A 25006-nucleotide genomic window follows, 5' to 3' on the forward strand; every position below is an offset into this window, starting at 1 on the left:
TAGGCAGTTGTTAGGTGTTCTGGGTGGTTGCTAGGCAGTTGCTAGGTGTTCTGGGTGGTTGATAGGCAGTTGCTAGGGTGTTCTGGGTGGTTGCTAGAGTTTTTTGGTGGTTACTAGAGCATTTCTAGACGTTGCTAGGGTGTTCAGGGTGGTTGCTAAGGTATTTTTGTTAGTTGCTATGGTGTTACTAGGTGGTTGGTAGTTGTCAAATATGGTTACTATGGAGTTTTTAAAATCTTTAATAACGAGTGCCTTCAGTACGGCACTCGGCCTGCGGCCTCGTGCCTATGGCCGAATAGGCACAAGCATGGAGCGATATCGCAAGGCCACGAGAGTAAAATTGCTTTAAAAAATACAAAACATTTTAAAAAATGTTTTTTTTTGGTTTAGGGTGGTTGCTAGGGAGCTCTTAGTGGTTGCTAGGGTGCTGAAACTGGTTGCTAGGGTGTGGCTATGAAGATTTTAGGCCATTACTTATTGGCTGCTTGATAATATAAATCCTCTGAGGGAGAGAGAGAGGGAGAGACGCAGGGGTGTCAGGCCCTTTGGAGTCTGTGTGTGTGAAAACGTCGGTTGGGATTCAAATATTTTTAGAACTCCCAATGTAAAGTCAATGGGACTTTTTTGGCCGCTTTTTCGTCCGCTGTGCGAACATCGTACACCCGATCGCTTAGAAAAGTCATAGCACACCTCTCCTCAATGAGCCGCTCGATTTGAGGCCTCACTCAGGGGTCTGTGACAAACGGTGCGGGGCGCATTACGCGCCAAACTTTTGTCCAGAATAATAAAAAGAAGTAAAAGAATAATAATAAGTATGAGCAATAACAATAGTGATGCTTTCAAAAAAGCACCACTAATAATAATAAGTATGAGCAATAACAATAGTGATGCTTTCAAAAAAGCACCACTAATAATAAGTATGCAAGAGAACACTAATGATGCCTTGCTTTCAGCAAGCACCATTAACTAGAATGTACATTTCCTGAAGAAAATGTGAAGTGGTGCTTGCAGTGGCAAAACTCGCCACTCGGTTGCTAGGGTGTTGTACATGATTGCATACGAGCCAACAACCATGTCTGTACGATGTTGTGGATCTGAAATATGGCTTCTATATGTTGCAATATGGTTGCTAGGTGGCTGTAAATGGTTGCTAGGGTGTGAAAACACAGTTACCATGGTGATATTTACAGACTGTTTTCCAACTGAAACTAATGAGCCAACCCCCATCTCTATACGATGTTCTGATGCAGAGATATACGTTTTGCTAAACGGTTGCTAGGGTACTCTATTTGGTTGCTAGCGAGTGGCTTGGCAGCTGCCAATGATGAAACTCCAAAGGCTTCTTGTCACTATGAATGATATAAACCAACTCCCATGCCTCTGCGACATTCAGAATGGAAGATATGCCTCTTTGGATTTTGGTTGCTAGGGTACTCTGTTTGGTTGCTAGGGAGTGGCTTGTCATCTGTCAATGATGAAATTCCAAAGGCTTCTTGTCAGTATGAATGATATAATCCAACTCCCATGCCTCTGTGACATTCAGAATGGAAGATATGCCTCTTTGGATTTTGGTTGCTAGGGTACTCTGTTTGGTTGCTATGGAGTTGCTTGGCAGCTGCCAATGATGAAACTGCAAAGGCTTCTTGTCACTATGAATGATATAAACCAACTCCCATGCCTCTGTGACATTCAGAATGGAAGATATCCCTCTTTGGATTTTGGTTGCTAGGGTACTCTGTTTGGTTGCTATGGAGTTGCTTGGCAGCTGCCAATGATGAAACTGCAAAAGCTTCTTGTCAGTATGAACGGTATAAACCAACTCCTATGCCTCTGTGACATTCACAATGGAAGATATGCCTCTTTGGATTTTGGTTGCTAGGGTACTCTGTTTGGTTGCTATGGAGTTGCTTGGCAGCTGCCAATGATGAAACTGCAAAGGCTGCTTGTCAGTATGAACGGTATAAACCAACTCCCATGCCTCTGTGACATTCACAATGGAAGATATGCCTCTTTGGATTTTGGTTGCTAGGGTACTCTGTTTGGTTGCTATGGAGTTGCTTGGCAGCTGCCAATGATGAAACTGCAAAGGCTGCTTGTCAGTATGAACGGTATAAACCAACTCCCATGCCTCTGTGACATTCACAATGGAAGATATCCCTCTTTGGATTTTGGTTGCTAGGGTACTCTGTTTGGTTGCTATGGAGTTGCTTGGCAGCTGCCAATGATGAAACTGCAAAGGCTGCTTGTCACTACGAACGGTATAAACCAACTCCCATGCCTCTGTGACATTCACAATGGAAGATATCCCTCTTTGGATTTTGGTTGCTAGGGTACTCTGTTTGGTTGCTATGGAGTTGCTCGGCAGCTGCCAATGATGAAACTGCAAAAGCTTCTTGTCACTATGAATGATATAAACCAACTCCCATTTCTCTGTGACATTCAGAATGGAAGATATCCCTCTTTGAATTTTGGTTGCTAGGGTACTCTGTTTGGTTGCTAGGGAGTGGCTTGGCAGCTGCCAATGATGAAACTCCAAAGGCTGCTTGTCAGTATGAATGATACAAACCAACTCCCATGCCTCTGTGACATTTAGAATGGAAGATATCCCTCTTTGGATTTTTGTTGATAGGGTGCTCGACAATGGTTGCTAGGGAGGGGCTTGGAAGTGTTGAGGTCATTCATGATGGGCTGTTTGCTGCCCCGAGTCAAATGAGACCACCCCCACGTTTCTATGACAATTCAGTCTGGAGATATCTCTTTGAACTCTTTCAATGGAAGTCTATGGAACTTGTTGCTAAGGGGCTCTAAATGGTTGCTAGGGCGTGGCTTGATAGCTTCACAATGATCCTGAGAGACTGATTGGTCGTCTGAGTAAAATGAGCCCTCCCCCTTGTCTCTATGACACTGTGATCCAGAGCTACGTTCAGTACAAAGTCCCTATGCAATTTACCATAGTAGGAAAAGCATGTGTGTTTCATGGGACGTTCCTTCCCCATAGTAAGTCAATGGGGCAACTTTGGGCAGCTCCTGCCCCCCAGGGGTGCAACTTTTACCCCATTGTGAGGTATGTTCTTACAGAGCCTGTTAGCCTCTTCAAATGTGGCAAATCACACGTTTCTGCGAAATCCTCGCTCAGAGCTACGTGTGGTCAAAGTTCGTCTCAATGTTAAGTCAATGGGACTTTTTTGGCCGCTTTTTCGCCCCTGGGGCGAACACCGCACCCCCGATCGCTTATAAAAGTCATAGCACACCTCTCCTTAATGAGCCGGTCGATTTGACACCTCACTCAGGGGTCTGTGACAAATGGTGCGGGGCGAGTTACGCGCCAAACTTTTGTCCAGAATAATAAAAAGAATAATAATAAGTATGAGCAATAACAATAGTGATGCCTTGCTTTCAGCAAGCACCACTAACTAGAATGTACATTTCCTGAAGAAAATGTGAAGTGGTGCTTGCAGTGGCAAAACTCTCCACTTGGTTGCTAGGGTGTTGTACATGATTGCATTCGAGCCAACAACCATGTCTGTACGATGTTGTGGAGCTGAAATATGGCTTCTATATGTTGCAGTATGGTTGCTAGGTGGCTCTAAACGGTTGCTAGGGTGTGAATTCAGTTACCATGGTGATAGTTACAGACTGTTTCCCAACCAAAACAAAAGAGCCAACCCCCATCTCTATACAATGTTCTGATGCAGAGACATGGGTCTTGATAAACGGTTGTTAGGGTCCTCTGTTTGGTTGCTAAGGAGTGGCTTGGCAGCTGCCAATCATGAAACTCCAAAGGCTGCTTGTCAGTATGAATGATTCAAACCAAATCCCATGCCTCTGTGACATTCAGAATGGAAGATATCCCTCTTTGGATTTTGGTTGCTAGGGTACTCTGTTTGGTTGCCATGGAGTTGCTTGGCAGCTGCCAATGATGAAACTGCAAAGGCTTCTTGTCACTGTGAATAATATAAACCAACTCCCATGCCTCTGTGACATTCAGAATGGAAGATATCCCTCTTTGGATTTTGGTTGCTAGGGTTCTCTGTTTGGTTGCTATGGATTTGCTTGACAGCTGCCAATGATGAAACTGCAAAGGCTTCTTGTCACTATGAATGATATAAACCAACTGCCATGCCTCTGTGACTTTCAGAATGGAAGATATCCCTCTTTGTATTTTGGTTGCTAGGGTTCTCTGTTTTGTTGCTATGGATTTGCTTGACAGCTGCCAATGATGAAACTGCAAAGTCTGCTTGTCAGTATGAATGATATAAACCAACTCCCATGCCTCTGTGACATTCAGAATGGAAGATATCCCTCTATGGTTTTGGTTGTAAGGTGATCGACAATGGTTGCTAGGGAGTGGCTTGGCAGCTGCCAATGATGAAACTGCAAAGGCTTCTTGTCACTATGAATGATATAATCCAACTCCCATGCCTCTGTGACATTCAGAATGGAAGATATCCCTCTTTGGATTTTGGTTGCTAGGGTTCTCTGTTTGGTTGCTATGGAGTTGATTGGCAGTTGCTAATGATGAAACTGCAAAGGCTTCTTGTCAGTATTAATGATATAAACCAACCCCCATCTCTATACGATGTTCTGATGCAGAGATATAGGTCTTGCAAAACGGTTGCTAGGGAACTCTGTTTGGTTGCTAGGGAGTGGCTTGGCAGCTGCCAATCATGAAACCCCAAAGGCTTCTTGTCACTATGAATGATATAAACCAACCCCCATCTCTATACAATGTTCTGATACAGAGATAGAGGTATTGCTAAATAGTTGCTAGGGTACTCTGTTTGGTTGCTATGGAGTGGTTTGGCAGCTGCCAATGATGAAACTCCAAAGGCTGCTTGTCAGTATGTATGGTATAAACCAGCTCCCATGCCTCTGTGACATTCAGAATAGAAGATATCCCTCTTTGGAATTTGGTTGCTAGGGTACTCTGTTTGGTTGCTATGGAGTTACTTGACAGCTGCCAACGATGAAACTGCAAAGGCTTCTTGTCACTATGAATGATATAAACCAACTCCCATGCCTCTGTGACATTCAGAATGGAAGATATCCCTCTAGGATTTTGGTTGCTAAGGTGCTCGACAATGGTTGCTAGGGAGGGGCTAGGAAGAGTTGAGGTGATTCATGATTGGCTGTTTGCTGCCCCAAGTCAAACGAGACCACCCTCAAGTTTCTATGACAATTCAGTCCGGAGATATCCCTTTGAACTCTTTCAATGGAAGTCTATGGGACTTGTTGCTAAGGTGCTCTAAATGGTTGCTAGGGCGTGGCTTGATAGCTTCACAATGATCCTGAGAGACTGATTGGTCGTCTGAGTAAAATGAGCCCGCCCCCTTGTCTCTATGACACTGTGATCCAGAGCTACGTTCATTACAAAATCCCTATGCAATTTACCATAGTAGGAAAAGCATGTGTGTTCCACGGGACATTCCTTCCCCATAGTAAGTCAATGTGGCAAATTTGGGACGCTCCTGCCCCCCAGGGGTGCAACTTTTACCCCATTGTGAGGTATGTTCTTACAGAGCCTGTCAGCCTCTTCAAATGTGGCAAATCACACGTTTCTGCGAAATCCTCGCTCAGAGCTATGAGTTCTCAAAGTTCGTTGCAATGTTAAGTCAATGGAACTTTTTGGGCCGCTTTTTCGCCCCTGGGGTGAACACCGCACCCCCGATCGCTTATAAAAGTCATAGCACACCTCTCCTCAATAAGCCGGTCGATTTGACATCTCATTCATGGGTCTGTGACAAACGGTGCGGGGCGAGTTACGCGCCAAACTTTGTCCAGAATAATAATAATAATAAGAAGAATAATAAGTATGAGCAATAACAATAGTGATGCCTTGCTTTCAGCAAGCACCACTAACTAGAATGTACATTTCCTGAAGAAAATGTGAAGTGGTGCTTGCAGTGGCAAAACTCGCCACTCGGTTGCTAGGGTGTTGTACATGATTGCATACGAGCCAACAACCATGTCTGTACGATGTTGTGGAGCTGAAATATGGCTTCTATATGTTGCAATATGGTTGCTAGGTGGCTCTAAACGGTTGCTAGGGTGTGAATACACAGTTACCATGGTGATATTTACAGACTGTTTTCCAACTGAAACTAATGAGCCAACCCCCATCTCTATACGATGTTCTGATGCAGAGATATACGTTTTGCTAAACGGTTGCTAGGGTACTCTATTTGGTTGCTAGTGAGTGGCTTGTCAGCTGCCAATGATGAAACTCCAAAGGCTTCTTGTCACAATGAATGATATAAACCAACTCCCATGCCTCTGCGACATTCAGAATGGAAGATATGCCTCTTTGGATTTTGGTTGCTAGGGTACTCTGTTTGGTTGCTATGGAGTTACTTGGCAGCTGCCAATGATGCAATTCCAAAGGCTTCTTGTCACTATGAATGATATAAACCAACTTCCATGCCTCTGTGACATTCAGAATGGAAGATATCCCTCTTTGGATGTTAGTTGCTAGGGTACTCTGTTTGGTTGCTAGGGAGTGGCTTGACAGCTGCCAATCATGAAACTCCAAAGGCTGCTTGTCAGTATGAATGATATAAACCAACTCCCATGTCTCTGTGACATTCAGAATGGAAAATATGCCTCTTTGGATTTTGGTTGCTAGGGTAGTCTGTTTGGTTGCTATGGAGTTACTTGGCAGCTGCCAATGATGAAAGTCCAAAGGCTTCTTGTCAGTATGAATGATATAAACCAACTCCCATGCCTCTGTGACATTCAGAATGGAAGATATCCCTCTTTGGATTTTGGTTGCTAGGGTACTCTGTTTGGTTGGTAGGGAGTGGCTTGTCAGCTGCCAATCATGAAACTCCAAAGGCTGCTTGTCAGTATGAATGATATAAACCAACTCCCATGCCTCTGCGACATTCAGAATGGAAGATATCCCTCTTTGGATTTTGGTTGCTAGGGTACTCTGTTTGGTTGCTAGGTAGTGGCTTGTCAGCTGCCAATCATGAAACTCCAAAGGCTTCTTGTCACTATGAATGATATAAACCAACTCCCATGCCTCTGCGACATTCAGAATGGAAGATATCCCTCTTTGGATTTTGGTTGCTAGGGTACTCTGTTTGGTTGCTAGGGAGTGGCTTGTCAGCTCCCAATCATGAAACTCCAAAGGCTTCTTGTCACTATGAATGATATAAACCAACTCCCATGCCTCTGCGACATTCAGAATGGAAGATATCCCTCTTTGGATTTTGGTTGCTAGGGTACTCTGTTTGGTTGCTAGGGAGTGGCTTGGCAGCTGCCAATCATGAAACTCCAAAGGCTTCTTGTCACTATGAATGATATAAACCAACTCCCATGCCTCTGTGACATTCAGAATGGAAGATATCCCTCTTTGGATTTTGGTTGCTAAGGTGCTTGACAATGGTTGCTAGGGAGGGGCTTGGAAGTGTTGAAGTGATTCATGATTGGCTGTTTGCTGCCCCGAGTCAAATGAGACCACCCCCATGTTTCTATGACAATTCAGTCCGGAGATATCTCTTTGAACTCTTTCAATGGAAGTCTATGGAACTTGTTGCTAAGGGGCTCTAAATGGTTGCTAGGGCGTGGCTTGATAGCTTCACAATGATCCTGAGAGACTGATTGGTCGTCTGAGTAAAATGAGCCCTCCCCCTTGTCTCTATGACACTGTGATCCAGAGCTACATTCAATACAAAGTCCCTATGCAATTTACCATAGTAGGAAAAGCATGTGTGTTTCACGGGACGTTCCTTCCCCATAGTAAGTCAATGGGGCAACATTGGGCATCTCCTGCCCCCCAGGGGTGCAACTTTTACCCCATTGTGAGGTATGTTCTTACAGAGCCTGTCAGCCTCTTCAAATGTGGCAAATCACACGTTTCTGCGAAATCCTCGCTCAGAGCTACGTGTGGTCAAAGTTCGTCGCAATGTTAAGTCAATGGGACTTTTTTGGCCGCTTTTTCGCCCCTGGGGTGAACACCGCACCCCCGATCGCTTATAAAAGTCATAGCACACCTCTCCTTAATGAGCCGGTCGATTTGACACCTCATTCATGGGTCTGAGACAAACGGTGCGGGGCGAGTTACGCGCCAAACTTTGTCCAGAATAATAATAAGAAGAACTAGAATGTACATTTCCTGAAGAAAATGTGAAGTGGTGCTTGCAGTGGCAAAACTCGCCACTCGGTTGCTAAAGTGCGTTTAGCTAGTTTTTAGCAAGATTATAACAAAATGATCATCATGCTAGCATTATAAGCATGTGACTAACATAATGCTAGCATGTTGCTAGCATGATGCTAATATGATTAGCATGTTGTTAGCATCATGCTAGCATGTTTTTAGCAAAAGCTAACGTGAATGTAGCTAGCATGATTAGCATGTTGTTAGCATGATGCTAGCATTTTTTAACAAGATGCTAACATGAATAGCATGTTTGCTAGCATGTTTGTAGCAAGAAGCTAGCATGATTAGCATGTAGCTAGTATCATGCTAGCATTATTAGCATGTTGCTAGCATCATGCTAGAATTATTAGCATCATGCTAGCATCATGTTAGCATGATTAGCATGTAGCTAGCATGATGCTAGCTTGTTTTACCACGTTGCTAGCATGGTTTACCATGATTTACCATAGTTTACCATGATTTACCACAATTTACCATAGTTTACCAGATTTACTATAGTATACCATGATTTACCATGTTCAAGTATGATTTATTATGATTCTAGCATGATTTGCCATAGTTTACCATGATTTACCACGATTTACTATAGTTTACCATGATTTACTATAGTATACCATGATTTACCATGTTCAAGTATGATTTACTGATTCTAACATGATTTACCATAGTTTACCATGATTTACCATAGTTTACCATGATTTACCACAATTTACTATAGTTTACCATGATTTACTATAGTATACCATGATTTACCATGTTCAAGTATGATTTACTGATTACAGCATGATTTACCATAGTTTACCATGATTTACCATAGTTTACCACGATTTACCACGATTTACTATAGTATACCATGATTTACCATGTTCAAGTATGATTTACTGATTCTAGCATGATTTACCATAGTTTACCATGATTTACCATAGTTTACCATGATTTACCACGATTTACCATAGTTTACCATGATTTACTATAGTATACCATGATATACCATGTTCAAGTATGATTTACTGATTCTAGCATGATTTATCATAGTTTACCATGATTTACCATAGTTTACCATGATTTACTATAGTTTACCATGATTTACTATAGTATACCATGATTTACAATGTTCAAGTATGATTTACTATGATTCTAGCATGATTTACCATAGTTTACCATGATTTACCACGATTTACCATAATTTACTATGATTTACTATAGTATACCATGATTTACCATGTTTTAGTATGATTTACTATGATTCTAGGATGATTTACCATAGTTTAACATGATTTAGTCAAAAGAGCCAAGTCCCATCTCTATACTATGTTTTGATGCAGAGATATACGTTTTTCTAAACGGTTGCTAGGGTACTCTTTTTGGTTGTTATGGAGTTGCTTGACAGCTGCCAATGATGAAACTGCAAAGGCTTCTTGACACTTTGAATGATATAAACCAACTCCCATGCCTCTGTGACATTCAGAATGGAAGATATCCCTCTTTGGATTTTGGTTGCTAAGGTGCTCGACAATGGTTGCTATGGAGGGGCTAGGAAGTGTTGAGGTGATTCATGATTGGCCGTTTGCTGCCCCGAGTCAAATGAGACCACCCTCGTGTTTGTATGACAATTCAGTCTGGAGATATCCCTTTGATCTATTTCAATGGAAGTCTATGGGACTTGTTGCTAAGGTTCTCTAAATGGTTGCTAGGGCGTGGCTTGATAGCTTCACAATGATCCTGAGAGACTGATTGGTCATCTGAGTAAAATGAGCCCTCCCCCTTGTCTCTATGACACTGTGATCCAGAGCTACGTTCAATACAAAATCCCTATGCAATTTACCATAGTAGGAAAAGCATGTGTGTTTCACGGGACGTTCCTTCCCCATAGTAAGTCAATGGGGCAACTTTGGGCATCTCCTGCCCCCCAGGGGTGCAACTTTTACCCCATTGTGAGGTATGTTTTTACAGAGCCCGTCAGCCTCTTCAAATGTGGCAAATCACACGTTTCTGCGAAATCCTCGCTCAGAGCTACGTGAGGTCAAAGTTCGTCGCAATGTTAAGTCAATGGGACTTTTTTGGCCGCTTTTTCGCCCCTGGGGCAAACACCGCACCCCCGATCGCTTATAAAAGTCATAGCACACCTCTCCTCAATGAGCCGGTCGATTTGACACCTCACTCAGGGGTCTGGGACAAACGGTGCGGGGCGAGTTTCGCGCCAAACTTTGTCCAGAATAAAAATAAGAATAATAATAACTAGAATGTACATTTCCTGAAGAAAATGTGAAGTGGTGCTTGCAGTGGCAAAACTCGCCACTCTGTTGCTAGAGTGTGGTACATGATTGCATACGAGCCAACAAACATGTCTGTACGATGTTCTGGTGCTGAGATATGGTTTATTCATGTTGTTCAGGTGGTTGCTAGGGTGTTGCTAGGGTGTTCTGTGTGGTTGCTATGGCTTTGCTAGGTGGTTGCTAGGGTGTTCTGGGTGGTTGCTATGGTGTTGCTAGGCGGTTGCTAGGGTATTCTGGGTGGTTGCTAGGGCGTTGCTAGGCAGTTGCTAGGGTGTTCTGGGTGGTTGCTAGGCGGTTGCTAGGGTATTCTGGGGGGTTGCTAGGCGGTTGCTAGGGTATTCTTGGTGGTTGCTAGGGCGTTGCTAGGCAGTTGCTAGGGTGTTCTGAGTGGTTGCTATGGCGTTGCTAGGCGGTTGCTAGGGTATTCTGAGTGGTTGCTAGGGCGTTGCTAGGCAGTTGCTAGGGTATTCTGGGTGGTTGCTAGGGCGTTGCTAGGGTGTTCTGAGTGGTTGCTATGGTGTTGCTAGGGTGTTATGGGTGGTTGCTAGGCGGTTGCTAGGGTATTCTTGGTGGTTGCCAGGGCGTTGCTAGGCAGTTGCTAGGGTGTTCTGGGTGGTTGCTATGGTGTTGCTAGGCGGTTGCTAGGGTATTCTGGGTGGTTGCTAGGGCGTTGCTAGGCAGTTGCTAGGGTATTCTGGGTGGTTGCTATGGTGTTGCTAGGCGGTTGCTAGGGTATTCTGGGTGGTTGCTAGGACGTTGCTAGGCAGTTGCCAGGGTGTTCTGGGTGGTTGCTAGGGTGTTGTTAGGCGGTTGCTAGGGTATTCTGGGTGGTTGCTATGGTGTTGCTAGGCGGTTGCTAGGGTATTCTGGGTGGTTGCTAGGCGGTTGCTAGGGTATTATTGGTGGTTGCTAGGGCGTTGCTAGGCAGTTGCTAGGGTGTTCTGGGTGGTTGCTATGGTGTTGCTAGGCGGTTGCTAGGGTATTCTGGGTGGTTGCTAGGGCGTTGCTAGGGTGTTATGGGTGGTTGCTATGGTGTTGCTAGGCGGTTGCTAGGGTATTCTGGGTGGTTGCTAGGGCGTTGCTAGGCAGTTGCTAGGGTATTCTGGGTGGTTGCTATGGTGTTACTAGGTGGTTGCTAGGGTATTCTGGATGGTTGCTAGGCAGTTGCTATGGTATTCTGGGTGGTTGCTATGGTGTTGCTAGGCGGTTGCTAGGGTATTCTGGGTGGTTGCTAGGATGTTGCTAGGGTATTCTATGTGGTTGCTAGGGCGTTGCTAGGCAGTTGCTAGGGTATTCTGGGTGGTTGCTAGGGCATTGCTAGGCAGTTGCTAGGGTGTTCTGGGTGGTTGCTATGGTGTTGCTAGGTGGTTGGTAGGGTATTTTGGGTGGTTGCTAGGGAGTTGCTAGGCAGTTGCTATGGTGTTCAGGGCGGTTGCTAAGGTATTATGGGTGGTTACTATGGTGTTACTAAGTGGTTGGTAGTTGTCACAGATGATTACTATTGGAGTTCTTAGCATTTTCTTGGCATGATTTAGCACTTACCTAGTCGCTATTAGCATGTAGCTATTCACAGCTAGCATGTGTAGCATGTTGGAATTCCTCTTTGCTAGCATGAGTCAAAAGAGCCAACCCCCATCTCTATACGATGTTCTGATGCAGAGAAATAGGTCTTGTAAAATGGTTGCTAGGGTACTCTGTTTGGTTGCTATGGAGTTGCTTGGCAGCTGCCAATGATGAAACTGCAAAGGCTTCTTGTCACTATGAATGATATAAACCAACTCCCATGCCTCTGTGACATTCAGAATGGAAGATATCCCTCTTTGGATTTTGGTTGCTAGGGTACTCTGTTTGGTTGCTAGGGAGGGGCTAGGAAGTGTTGAGGTGATTCATGATTGGCTGGTTGCCTCCCTGAGTCAACTGAGACCACCCCCATGTTTCTATGACAATTCAGTCCAGAGATATCCCTTTGATCTCTTTCAATGGAAGTCTATGGGACTTGTTGCTAAGGTGCTCTAAATGGTTGCTATGGCGTGACAAGATAGCTTCACAATGATCCTGAGAGACTGATTGGTCGTCTGTGTAAAATGAGCCCGCCCCCTTGTCTCTATGACACTGTGATCCAGAGCTACGTTCAATACAAAATCCCTATGCAATGTGTAGGACGGCCCATTTCATGGGCCGTCCTACACCATTGTAAGTCAATGGGAAACTTTGGGACGCTCCTGCCCCCCAGGGGTGCAACTTTTACCCCATTGTGAGGTATGTTCTTACAGAGCCTGTCAGCCTCTTCAAATGTGGCAAATCACACGTTTCTCCGAAATCCTCGCTCAGAGCTACGAGTGGTCAAAGTTCGTCGCAATGTTAAGTCAATGGGACTTTTTTGGCCGCTTTTTCGCCCCTGGGGCGAACACCGCCCCCCCGATCGCTTATAAAAGTCATAGCACACCTCTCCTCAATGAGCCGGTCGATTTGACACCTCACTCAGGGGTCTGTGACTAACGGTGCGGGGCGAGTTACGCGCCAAACTTTGTCCAGAATAATAATAAAAAGAACTAGAATGTACATTTCCTGAAGAAAATGTGAAGTGGTGCTTGCAGTGGCAAAACTCGCCACTCGGTTGCTAGGGTGTTATACATGATTGCATACGAGCCAACAACCATGTCTGTACGATGTTCTGGTGCTGAGATATGGCTTATTCATGTTGTTCAGGTGGTTGCTAGGGTGTTCTGTGTGGTTGCTAGGGCTTTGCTAGGTGGTTGCTAGGGTGTTCTGGGTGGTTGCTATGGTGTTCTGGGTGGTTGCTATGGTGTTGCTAGGCGGTTGCTAGGGTATTCTGGGTGGTTGCTAGGCGGTTGCTAGGGTATTATTGGTGGTTGCTAGGGCGTTGCTAGGCAGTTGCTTGAGTATTCTGGGTGGTTGCTATGGTGTTGCTAGGCGGTTGCTAGGGTATTCTGGGTGGTTGCTAGGCGGTTGCTAGGGTATTATTGGTGGTTGCTAGGCAGTTGCTAGGGTGTTCTGGGTGGTTGCTATGGTGTTGCTAGGCGGGTGCTAGGGTATTCTGGGTGGTTGCTACGGCGTTGCTAGGCAGTTGCTAGGGTGTTCTGGGTGGTTGCTATGGTGTTGCTAGGCGGTTGCTAGGGTATTCTGGGTGGTTGCTAGGGCGTTGCTAGGCAGTTGCTAGGGTATTCAGGGTGGTTGCTAGGCGGTTGCTAGGGTATTCTTGGTGGTTGCTAGGGCGTTGCTAGGCAGTTGCTAGGGTGTTCTGGGTGGTTGCTATGGTGTTGCTAGGCGGTTGCTAGGGTATTCTGGGTTGTTGCTAGGGCGTTGCTAGGCAGTTGCTAGGGTGTTCTGGGTGGTTGTTATGGTGTTGCTAGGCGGTTGCTAGGGTATTCTGGGTGTTTGCTAGGGCGTTGCTAGGCAGTTGCTAGGGTATTCTGGGTGGTTGCTATGGTGTTGCTAGGCGGTTGCTAGGGTATTCTGGGTGGTTGCTATGGTGTTGCTAGGTGGTTGCTAGGGTATTCTGGGTGGTTGCTAGGCGGTTGCTAGGGTATTCTTGGTGGTTGCTATGCAGTTGCTAGGGTATTCTGGGTGGTTGCTAGGTCGTTGCTAGGCAGTTGCTAGGGTGTTCTGGGTGGTTGCTATGGTGTTGCTAGGCAGTTGCTATGGTATTCTGGGTGGATGCTAGGGCGTTGCTAGGGTGTTCTGGGTGGTTGCTAGGCAGTTGCTAGGTGTTCTGGGTGGTTACTAGGCAGTTGCTAGGTGTTCTGGGTGGTTGCTAGGCAGTTGCTAGGATGTTCTGGGTGGTTGCTAGAGTTTTTTGGTGGTTACTAGAGCATTTCTAGACGTTGCTAGGGTGTTCAGGGTGGTTGCTAAGGTATTTTTGTTAGTTGCTATGGTGTTACTAGGTGGTTGGTAGTTGTCAAATATGGTTACTATGGAGTTTTTATAGAGTTGTTAAAATCTTGAATAACGAGTGCCTTCAGTACGGCACTCGGCCTGCGGCCTCGTGCCTATGGCCGAATAGGCACAAGCATGGAGCGATATCGCAAGGCCACGAGAGTAAAATTGCTTTAAAAAATAATTTTTTTTTAAAAAAATGGTTTTTTTTGGTTTAGGGTGGTTGCTAGGGAGCTCTTAGTGGTTGCTAGGGTGCTGAAACTGGTTGCTAGGGTGTGGCTATGAAGATTTTAGGCCATTACTTATTGGCTGCTTGATAATATAAATCCTCTGAGGGAGAGAGAGAGGGAGAGACGCAGGGCTGTCAGGCCCTTTGGAGTCTGTGTGTGTGAAAACGTCGGTTGGGATTCAAATATTTTTAGAACTCCCAATGTAAAGTCAATGGGACTTTTTTGGCCGCTTTTTCGTCCGCTGTGCGAACATCGTACACCCGATCGCTTAGAAAAGTCATAGCACACCTCTCCTCAATGAGCCGCTCGATTTGACGCCTCACTCAGGGGTCTGTGACAAACGGTGCGGGGCGCATTACGCGCCAAACTTTTGTCCAGAATAATAAAAAGAAGTAAAAGAATAATAATAAGTATGAGCAATAACAATAGTGATGCTTTCAAAAAAGCACCACTAATAATAAGTATGAGCAATAACAATAGTGATGCTTTCAAAAAAGCACCACTAATAAGTATGCAAGAGAACACTAATGATGCCTTGCTTTCAGCAAGCACCATTAACTAGAATGTACATTTCCTGAAGAAAATGTGAAGTGGTGCTTGCAGTGGCAAAACTCGCCACTCGGTTGCTTGGGTGTTGTACATGATTGCATACGAGGCAACAACCATGTCTGTACGATGTTGTGGAGCTAAAATATGGCTTCTATATGTTGCAATAGGGTTGCTAGGTGGCTCTAAACGGTTGCTAGGGTGTGAATACACAGTTACCATGGTGATATTTACAGACTGTTTTCCAACCTAAACTAATGAGCCAACCCCCATCTCTATACAATATTCTGATGCAGAGATGTAGGTCTTGTAAAATGGTTGCTAGGGTACTCTATTTGGTTGCTATGGAGTTGCTAGGCAGCTACCAATGATGAAACTCCAAAGGCTTCTTGTCACTATGAATGATATAAACCAACTCCCATGCCTCTGTGACATACAGAATGGAAGATATCCCTCTTTGGATTTTGGTTGCTAGGGCACTCTATTTGGTTGCTAGGAAGTGGCTTGGCAGCTGCCAATCATGAAACTCCAAAGGCTGCTTGTCAGTATGAATGATATAATCCAACTCCCATGCCTCTGTGACATACAGAATGGAAGATATCCCTCTTTGAATTTTGGTTGCTAGGGTACTCTATTTGGTTGCTAGGGAGTGGCTTGGGAGCTGTCAATAATGAAACTACAAAGGCTGCTTGTCAGTATGAATGATATAAACCAACTTCCATGCCTGTGTGACATTCAGAATGGAAGATATCCCTCTTTTGATTTTGGTTGCTAGGGTACTCTGTTTGGTTGCTAGGGAGTGGCTTGGCAGCTGCCAATGATGAAACTGCAAAGGCTTCTTGTCATTATGAATTATATAAACCAACTCCCATGCCTCTGTGACATTCAGAATGGAAGATATCCCTCTTTGTATTTTGGTTGCTAGGGTACTCTGTTGGTTGTTAGGGAGTGGCTTGGCAGCTGCCAATCATGAAACTCCAAAGGCTGCTTGTCAGTATGAATGATATAAACCAGCTCCCATCTCTATACGATGTTCTGATACAGAGATATTCGTTTTGCTAAACGGTTGCTAGGGTACTCTGTTTGGTTGCTAGGGAGTGGCTTGGCAGTTGCCAATGATGAAACTCCAAAGGCTGCTTGTCAGTATGAATGATATAATCCAACTCCCATGCCTTTGTGACATACAGAATGGAAGATATCCCTCTTTGGATTTTGGTTGCTAGTGTACTCTATTTGGTTGCTAGGGAGTGGCTTGGCAGCTGCCAATCATGAAACTCCAAAGGCTGCTTGTCAGTATGAATGAAATAATCCAACTCCCATGCCTCTGTGACATACAGAATGGAAGATATCCCTCTTTGGATTTTGGTTGCTAAGGTGCCCGACAATGGTTGCTAGGGAAGGGCTTGGAAGTGTTGAGGTGATTCATGATTGGCTGTTTGCTGCCCCGAGTCAAATGAGACCACCCCCATGTTTCTATGACAATTCAGTCTGGAGATATGTCTTTGAACTCTTTCAATGGAAGTCTATGGAACTTGTTGCTAAGGGGCTCTAAATGGTTGCTAGGGCGTGGCTTGATAGCTTCACAATGATCCTGAGAGACTGATTGGTCGTCTGAGTAAAATGAGCCCTCCCCCTTGTCTCTATGACACTGTGATCCAGAGCTACGTTCAATACAAAGTCCCTATGCAATTTACCATAGTAGGAAAAGCATGCGTGTTTCACGGGACGTTCCTTCCCCATAGTAAGTCAATGGGGCAACTTTGGGCATCTCCTGCCCCCCAGGGGTGCAACTTTTACCCCATTGTGAGGTATGTCCTTACAGAGCCTGTCAGCCTCTTCAAATGTGGCAAATCACACGTTTCTGCAAAATCCTCGCTCAGAGCTACGTGTGGTCAAAGTTCGTCGCAATGTTAAGTCAATGGGACTTTTTTGGCCGCTTTTTCGCCCCTGGGGTGAACACCGCACCCCCGATCGCTTATAAAAGTCATAGCACACCTCTCCTTAATGAGCCGGTCGATTTGACACCTCACTCAGGGGTCTGTGACAAACGGTGCGGGGCGAGTTACGCGCCAAACTTTTGTCCAGAATAATAAAAAGAACTAGAATGTACATTTCCTGAAGAAAATGTGAAGTGGTGCTTGCAGTGGCAAAACTCGCCACTCGGTTGCTAAAGTGCGTTTAGCTAGTTTTTAGCAAGATTATAACAAAATGATCATCATGCTAGCATTATAAGCATGTGACTAACATAATGCTAGCATGTTGCTAGCATGATGCTAATATGATTAGCATGTTGTTAGCATCATGCTAGCATGTTTTTAGCAAAAGCTAACGTGAATGTAGCTAGCATGATTAGCATGTTGTTAGCATGATGCTAGCATTTTTTAACAAGATGCTAACATGAATAGCATGTTTGCTAGCATGTTTGTAGCAAGAAGCTAGCATGATTTGCATGTAGCTAGTATCATGCTAGCATTATTAGCATGTTGCTAGCATCATGCTAGAATTATTAGCATCATGCTAGCATCATGTTAGCATGATTAGCATGTAGCTAGCATGATGCTAGCTTGTTTTACCACGTTGCTAGCATGGTTTACCATGATTTACCATAGTTTACCATGATTTACCACAATTTACCATAGTTTACCAGATTTACTATAGTATACCATGATTTACCATGTTCAAGTATGATTTATTATGATTCTAGCATGATTTGCCATAGTTTACCATGATTTACCACGATTTACTATAGTTTACCATGATTTACTATAGTATACCATGATTTACCATGTTCAAGTATGATTTACTGATTCTAACATGATTTACCATAGTTTACCATGATTTACCATAGTTTACCATGATTTACCACAATTTACTATAGTTTACCATGATTTACTATAGTATACCATGATTTACCATGTTCAAGTATGATTTACTGATTACAGCATGATTTACCATAGTTTACCATGATTTACCATAGTTTACCACGATTTACCACGATTTACTATAGTATACCATGATTTACCATGTTGAAGTATGATTTACTGATTCTAGCATGATTTACCATAGTTTACCATGATTTACCATAGTTTACCATGATTTACCACGATTTACCATAGTTTACCATGATTTACTATAGTATACCATGATATACCATGTTCAAGTATGATTTACTGATTCTAGCATGATTTATCATAGTTTACCATGATTTACCATAGTTTACCATGATTTACCATAGTTTACCATGATTTACTATAGTATACCATGATTTACCATGTTCAAGTATGATTTACTATGATTCTAGCATGATTTACCATAGTTTACCATGATTTACCACGATTTACCATAGTTTACTATGATTTACTATAGTATACCATGATTTACCATGTTTTAGTATGAGTTACTATGATTCTAGGATGATTTACCATAGTTTACCATGATTTAGTCAAAAGAGCCAAGTCCCATGTCTATACTATGTTTTGATGCAGAGATATACGTTTTGCTAAACGGTTGCTAGGGTACTCTTTTTGGTTGTTATGGAGTTGCTTGACAGCTGCCAATAATGAAACTGCAAAGGCTTCTTGACACTTTGAATGATATAAACCAACTCCCATGCCTCTGCGACATTCAGAATGGAAGATATGCCTCTTTGGATTTTGGTTGCTAGGGTACTCTGTTTGGTTGCTAGGGAGTGGCTTCTCAGCTGTCAATGATGAAATTCCAAAGGCTTCTTGTCAGTATGAATTATATAATCCAACTCCCATGCCTCTGTGACATTCAGAATGGAAGATATGCCTCTTTGGATTTTGGTTGCTAGGGTACTCTGTTTGGTTGCTATGGAGTGGCTTGTCAGCTGCCAATGATGCAGTTCCAAAGGCTTCTTGTCACTATGAATGATATAAACCAACTCCCATGCCTCTGTGACATTCAGAATGGAAGATATCCCTCTTTAGATTTTGGTTGCTAAGGTGCTCGACAATGGTTGCTAGGGAGGGGCTTGGAAGTGTTGAGGTGATTCATGATTGGCTGTTTGCTGCCCCGAGTCAAATGAGACCACCCCCATGTTTCTATGACAATTCAGTCCGGAGATATCTCTTTGAACTCTTTCAATGGAAGTCTATGGAACTTGTTGCTAAGGGGCTCTAAATGGTTGCCAGGGCGTGGCTTGATAGCTTCACAATGATCCTGAGAGACTGATTGGTCGTCTGAGTAAAATGAGCCCTCCCCCTTGTCTCTATGACACTGTGATCCAGAGCTACGTTCAATACAAAGTCCCTATGCAATTTACCATAGTAGGAAAAGCATGTGTGTTTCATGGGACGTTCCTTCCCCATAGTAAGTCAATGGGGCAACTTTGGGCATCTCCTGCCCCCCAGGGGTGCAACTTTTACCCCATTGTGAGGTATGTTCTTACAGAGCCTGTCAGCCTCTTCAAATGTGGCAAATCACACGTTTCTGCGAAATCCTCGCTCAGAGCTACGTGTGGTCAAAGTTCGTCGCAATGTTAAGTCAATGGGACTTTTTTGGCCGCTTTTTCGCCCCTGGGGCGAACACCGCACCCCCGATCGCTTATAAAAGTCATAGCACACCTCTCCTCAATGAGCCGGTCGATTTGACACCTCATTCATGGGTCTGTGACAAACGGTGCGGGGCGAGTTACGCGCCAAACTTTGTGTGGAATAATAATAAGAAGAACTAGAATGTACATTTCCTGAAGAAAATGTGAAGTGGTGCTTGCAGTGGCAAAACTCGCCACTCGGTTGCTAGGGTGTCGTACATGATTGCATACGAGCCAACAACCATGTCTGTACGATGTTGTGGAGCTGAAATATGGCTTCTATATGTTGCAATATGGTTGCTAGGTGGCTCTAAACGGTTGCTAGGGTGTGAATACACAGTTACCATGGTGATATTTACAGACAGTTTTCCAACTGAAACTAATGAGCCAACCCCCATCTCTATACAATATTCTGATGCAGAGATGTAAGTCTTGTAAAATGGTTGCTAGGGTACTCTGTTTGGTTGCTATGGAGTTGCTTAGCAGCTGCTAATGATGAAACTGCAAAGGCTTCTTGTCAGTATGAATGATATAAACCAACTCCCATCTCTATACGATGTTCTGATGCAGAGATATACGTTTTGCTAAACGGTTGCTAGGGTACTCTGTTTGGTTGCTAGGGAGTAGCTTGGCAGCTGCCAATCATGAAACTCCAAAGGCTGCTTGTCAGTATGAATGATATAATCCAACTCCCATGCCTCTGTGACATACAGAATGGAAGATATCCCTCTTTGGATTTTGGTTGCTAGGGTACTCTGTTTGGTTTCTATGGAGTGGCTTGGCAGCTGCCAAAGATGCAATTCCAAAGGCTGCTTGTCACTATGAATGATATAAACCAACTCCCATGCCTCTGCGACATTCAGAATGGAAGATATGCCTCTTTGGATTTTGGTTGCTAGGGTACTCTGTTTGGTTGCTAGGGAGTGGCTTGTCAGCTGCCAATCATTAAAGTCCAAAGGCTTCTTGTCACTATGAATGATATAAACCAACTCCCATGCCTCTGTGACATTCAGAATGGAAGATATCCCTCTTTGGATTTTGGTTGCTAAGGTGCTCGACAATGGTTGCTAGGGAGGGGCTTGGAAGTGTTGAGGTGATTCATGATTGGCTGTTTGCTGCCCTGAGTCAACTGAGACCACCCTCATGTTTCTATGACAATTCAGTCTGGAGATATCTCTTTGAACTCTTTCAATGGAAGTCTATGGAACTTGTTGCTAAGGGGCTGTAAATGGTTGCTAGGGCGTGGCTTGATAGCTTCACAATGATCCTGAGAGACTGATTGGTCGTCTGAGTAAAATGAGCCCTCCCTTTTGTCTCTATGACACTGTGATCCAGAGCTACGTTCAATACAAAGTCCCTATGCAATTTACCATAGTAGGAAATGCATGTGTGTTTCACGGGACGTTCCTTCCCCATAGTAAGTCAATGGGGCAACTTTGGGCATCTCCTGCCCCCCAGGGGTGCAACTTTTACCCCATTGTGAGGTATGTTCTTACAGAGCCTGTTAGCCTCTTCAAATGTGGCAAATCACACGTTTCTGCGAAATCCTCGCTCAGAGCTACGTGTGGTCAAAGTTCGTCGCAATGTTAAGTCAATGGGACTTTTTTGGCCGCTTTTTCGCCCCTGGGGCGAACACCGCACCCCCGATCGCTTATAAAAGTCATAGCACACCTCTCCTTAATGAGCCGGTCGATTTGACACCTCACTCAGGGGTCTGTGACAAACGGTGCGGGGCGAGTTACGCGCCAAACTTTTGTCCAGAATAATAAAAAGAACTAGAATGTACATTTCCTGAAGAAAATGTGAAGTGGTGCTTGCAGTGGCAAAACTCGCCACTCGGTTGCTAAAGTGCGTTTAGCTAGTTTTTAGCAAGATTATAACAAAATGATCATCATGCTAGCATTATAAGCATGTGACTAACATAATGCTAGCATGTTGCTAGCATGATGCTAATATGATTAGCATGTTGTTAGCATCATGCTAGCATGTTTTTAGCAAAAGCTAACGTGAATGTAGCTAGCATGATTAGCATGTTGTTAGCATGATGCTAGCATTTTTTAACAAGATGCTAACATGAATAGCATGTTTGCTAGCATGTTTGTAGCAAGAAGCTAGCATGATTTGCATGTAGCTAGTATCATGCTAGCATTATTAGCATGTTGCTAGCATCATGCTAGAATTATTAGCATCATGCTAGCATCATGTTAGCATGATTAGCATGTAGCTAGCATGATGCTAGCTTGTTTTACCACGTTGCTAGCATGGTTTACCATGATTTACCATAGTTTACCATGATTTACCACAATTTACCATAGTTTACCAGATTTACTATAGTATACCATGATTTACCATGTTCAAGTATGATTTATTATGATTCTAGCATGATTTGCCATAGTTTACCATGATTTACCACGATTTACTATAGTTTACCATGATTTACTATAGTATACCATGATTTACCATGTTCAAGTATGATTTACTGATTCTAACATGATTTACCATAGTTTACCATGATTTACCATAGTTTACCATGATTTACCACAATTTACTATAGTTTACCATGATTTACTATAGTATACCATGATTTACCATGTTCAAGTATGATTTACTGATTACAGCATGATTTACCATAGTTTACCATGATTTACCATAGTTTACCACGATTTACCACGATTTACTATAGTATACCATGATTTACCATGTTGAAGTATGATTTACTGATTCTAGCATGATTTACCATAGTTTACCATGATTTACCATAGTTTACCATGATTTACCACGATTTACCATAGTTTACCATGATTTACTATAGTATACCATGATATACCATGTTCAAGTATGATTTACTGATTCTAGCATGATTTATCATAGTTTACCATGATTTACCATAGTTTACCATGATTTACCATAGTTTACCATGATTTACTATAGTATACCATGATTTACCATGTTCAAGTATGATTTACTATGATTCTAGCATGATTTACCATAGTTTACCATGATTTACCACGATTTACCATAGTTTACTATGATTTACTATAGTATACCATGATTTACCATGTTTTAGTATGATTTACTATGATTCTAGGATGATTTACCATAGTTTACCATGATTTAGTCAAAAGAGCCAAGTCCCATGTCTATACTATGTTTTGATGCAGAGATATACGTTTTGCTAAACGGTTGCTAGGGTACTCTTTTTGGTTGTTATGGAGTTGCTTGACAGCTGCCAATAATGAAACTGCAAAGGCTTCTTGACACTTTGAATGATATAAACCAACTCCCATGCCTCTGCGACATTCAGAATGGAAGATATGCCTCTTTGGATTTTGGTTGCTAGGGTACTCTGTTTGGTTGCTAGGGAGTGGCTTCTCAGCTGTCAATGATGAAATTCCAAAGGCTTCTTGTCAGTATGAATTATATAATCCAACTCCCATGCCTCTGTGACATTCAGAATGGAAGATATGCCTCTTTGGATTTTGGTTGCTAGGGTACTCTGTTTGGTTGCTATGGAGTGGCTTGTCAGCTGCCAATGATGCAGTTCCAAAGGCTTCTTGTCACTATGAATGATATAAACCAACTCCCATGCCTCTGTGACATTCAGAATGGAAGATATCCCTCTTTAGATTTTGGTTGCTAAGGTGCTCGACAATGGTTGCTAGGGAGGGGCTTGGAAGTGTTGAGGTGATTCATGATTGGCTGTTTGCTGCCCCGAGTCAAATGAGACCACCCCCATGTTTCTATGACAATTCAGTCCGGAGATATCTCTTTGAACTCTTTCAATGGAAGTCTATGGAACTTGTTGCTAAGGGGCTCTAAATGGTTGCCAGGGCGTGGCTTGATAGCTTCACAATGATCCTGAGAGACTGATTGGTCGTCTGAGTAAAATGAGCCCTCCCCCTTGTCTCTATGACACTGTGATCCAGAGCTACGTTCAATACAAAGTCCCTATGCAATTTACCATAGTAGGAAAAGCATGTGTGTTTCATGGGACGTTCCTTCCCCATAGTAAGTCAATGGGGCAACTTTGGGCATCTCCTGCCCCCCAGGGGTGCAACTTTTACCCCATTGTGAGGTATGTTCTTACAGAGCCTGTCAGCCTCTTCAAATGTGGCAAATCACACGTTTCTGCGAAATCCTCGCTCAGAGCTACGTGTGGTCAAAGTTCGTCGCAATGTTAAGTCAATGGGACTTTTTTGGCCGCTTTTTCGCCCCTGGGGCGAACACCGCACCCCCGATCGCTTATAAAAGTCATAGCACACCTCTCCTCAATGAGCCGGTCGATTTGACACCTCATTCATGGGTCTGTGACAAACGGTGCGGGGCGAGTTACGCGCCAAACTTTGTGTGGAATAATAATAAGAAGAACTAGAATGTACATTTCCTGAAGAAAATGTGAAGTGGTGCTTGCAGTGGCAAAACTCGCCACTCGGTTGCTAGGGTGTCGTACATGATTGCATACGAGCCAACAACCATGTCTGTACGATGTTGTGGAGCTGAAATATGGCTTCTATATGTTGCAATATGGTTGCTAGGTGGCTCTAAACGGTTGCTAGGGTGTGAATACACAGTTACCATGGTGATATTTACAGACAGTTTTCCAACTGAAACTAATGAGCCAACCCCCATCTCTATACAATATTCTGATGCAGAGATGTAAGTCTTGTAAAATGGTTGCTAGGGTACTCTGTTTGGTTGCTATGGAGTTGCTTAGCAGCTGCTAATGATGAAACTGCAAAGGCTTCTTGTCAGTATGAATGATATAAACCAACTCCCATCTCTATACGATGTTCTGATGCAGAGATATACGTTTTGCTAAACGGTTGCTAGGGTACTCTGTTTGGTTGCTAGGGAGTAGCTTGGCAGCTGCCAATCATGAAACTCCAAAGGCTGCTTGTCAGTATGAATGATATAATCCAACTCCCATGCCTCTGTGACATACAGAATGGAAGATATCCCTCTTTGGATTTTGGTTGCTAGGGTACTCTGTTTGGTTTCTATGGAGTGGCTTGGCAGCTGCCAAAGATGCAATTCCAAAGGCTGCTTGTCACTATGAATGATATAAACCAACTCCCATGCCTCTGCGACATTCAGAATGGAAGATATGCCTCTTTGGATTTTGGTTGCTAGGGTACTCTGTTTGGTTGCTAGGGAGTGGCTTGTCAGCTGCCAATCATTAAAGTCCAAAGGCTTCTTGTCACTATGAATGATATAAACCAACTCCCATGCCTCTGTGACATTCAGAATGGAAGATATCCCTCTTTGGATTTTGGTTGCTAAGGTGCTCGACAATGGTTGCTAGGGAGGGGCTTGGAAGTGTTGAGGTGATTCATGATTGGCT

The sequence above is a fragment of the Abramis brama genome (assembly GCF_963993115.1).
Source record: "Abramis brama genome assembly, chromosome: 3".
Lineage (NCBI taxonomy): Eukaryota > Metazoa > Chordata > Actinopteri > Cypriniformes > Leuciscidae > Abramis > Abramis brama.